This window comes from Lactuca sativa, chromosome 7, assembly GCF_002870075.4.
Source record: "Lactuca sativa cultivar Salinas chromosome 7, Lsat_Salinas_v11, whole genome shotgun sequence".
In the NCBI taxonomy this organism is placed as follows: Eukaryota; Viridiplantae; Streptophyta; class Magnoliopsida; order Asterales; family Asteraceae; genus Lactuca; species Lactuca sativa.
In genome coordinates this window covers 152331695-152333765 of record NC_056629.2, presented here as the reverse complement: position 1 = coordinate 152333765, position 2071 = coordinate 152331695, and the positions used below count along the sequence as shown (strand labels likewise).

General features: G+C 30.5%; 1 long non-coding RNA gene across 1 annotated transcript; it reads right to left on the bottom strand.

The window, feature by feature from the left end:
* Positions 1–994: 994 nt before the first annotated feature.
* Positions 995–1834, bottom strand: LOC111904253 (uncharacterized). The gene is made up of 3 exons (XR_002854468.3): positions 1725–1834; positions 1388–1647; positions 995–1207 (listed from the first exon to the last, which is right to left on the bottom strand). It is a non-coding gene; the product is annotated as an uncharacterized LOC111904253 (long non-coding RNA).
* Positions 1835–2071: the final 237 nt, after the last annotated feature.

Sequence of the window (2071 nt, the reverse complement as noted above, 5' to 3'; positions counted from 1 at the left end):
AAATAAAATATCCCCACCAACGCAATATGAACTATTTGAAGTACGGTAAACATGACATGTATAAAATTATATAAAATGCATGATAAATTGATAACCTTCAACTAATAGGAGTAAAGTAACGAAATAACCTATGCAATGCAAGTAGATTTATACAAATTGGACGACACATAAAACAATTTTATATAAGTTGGATGACACATCAATCTGAAGTTATATTTTCATTTGTTTGGAACTAAACAGAGAAATGATGTTAAATTATAAAATTTTGAATCAAAATTTACGTTCCCTGTTAATTGATAAGCCATAAATAAGGTTACAAATATTTTAAAGATTTTGTGAATATTAATAAGGTTTTCATTAAATATAAAAATTTGCGACTCGCATGATCCCCCATGTGTGATGGAATGATTGTTGGGGGACATAGCTTCATATCACATGCATTTATACAAATAAATTTTGTCTGAACGAATAAATTCTGACAGAATACATCACAGAATACATCACAGAATACATTTAAATCATATTATTTTCTTCTATATGACAAAAAATACATCACAATTTTTTTTTTTTTTTACGTTTGCTATCTTGACAAATAAGGAGATTGAAATCTAATTTTGTCAGAATAATAAACATCAACTTGATGAGTGTTACTAACCTTATTCTAAAAGAATATTGTGTTTTCTCATTCTATTGTTTATGTTTTGTTCTTTGGTTATATCCATCAAAGACCTATTGAACACATACAAGCATGTATATACACATCAGATCTTGTCTAGTGAAATACAAGTAGCAGAATACATTATGCTAGAATAAACCTAACATGTAATAAGATAAAGTACAACCGAACACACTAACAAACTAAACACACTAACACACTAATCAGATTCACCTAAAATCAAACATATACAAAATCAATCATGAGATAATGCACATCCAAACCCATTGATCAAACAAATTGTATATATTATATCAAGTTCTCTTTTAGACATTTTCACAAATACCTTACATGCAATAAGATAAAGTACAACCAAACATACTAACATACTAATCAAATTCATCTAAATTAATCACATACAAAAATAATCATGAAATAAACAATTAGATTTACAGAAAGGGGAAAAGGGAAAAAAGGGAAAAGGGCTAATTCTTTCAGAAGCAGCAATATTGTACTCCTCAATTGTCTTGCACCTGAATAAGCCACCAGTTCCTATCAAATGAAACCAAATCTTGATTACAACCCAAAAATCTAAAAAACAAAGTCAATTAAATTGAAAACAACCAGTACAAAGTCTTGATGTCCTGCTCTGTTGCCTCCCCGAGTCATTTTAAGGAAAATAACATGAAAGTGGAGAAAATTAACTGAACCAGTTTAAGGAATGTTGAGTACCTTTTGGAGAAGTTGCTGTCTGATGTGACGAAGATCTTGTTCTTCTTACGAGAAATCGTAACCGAATCACCGAGATTACCAGCTTTACCACCGACTTTGATTCTCTCTTGAAGGAACTTCTCGAGTGAGGCTATCTCCATGATCTTATCCTCGACAGGCTTCCCACAATCATTCACAAAAGTTGCTGACTTCTTCTTTCCCCCCTTCGCTCCAGTACCTCCCTTCTTGACTCATCTTCGCTTCTTTTTCTAAATATCCCTCTACAAACAATAACAATAAAATCAACAAATCGCAAGCTTGAATAACAATTTATAGATGTCTGAAAAGGATCACATACAGAGAAGGATAGAATATTGGTTGTGCGTGCTTCGAAGACGGCGAGCTGTAACCTATGAATGTGAAGAATAATCAGTTATGTTCTTTTGCAGGAGGATTGGTAGATGTGATTTAGGGTTTGCCTTAAATAATTCTTTCTGTTTTAAATAATGGATGTGAATAAAGAACAATTACTAGTTTCCTAATGTGATTTACCAATTTACTATATTACCCTTATTTATTTAATTAATGATTTAAAATTTTCTTAAATTCTTATTAGTGCATACATGCACACAATAGTTGCTAGAAACATTTGAACCTAGGTGCATATATATATATATATATATATATATATATATATATATATAT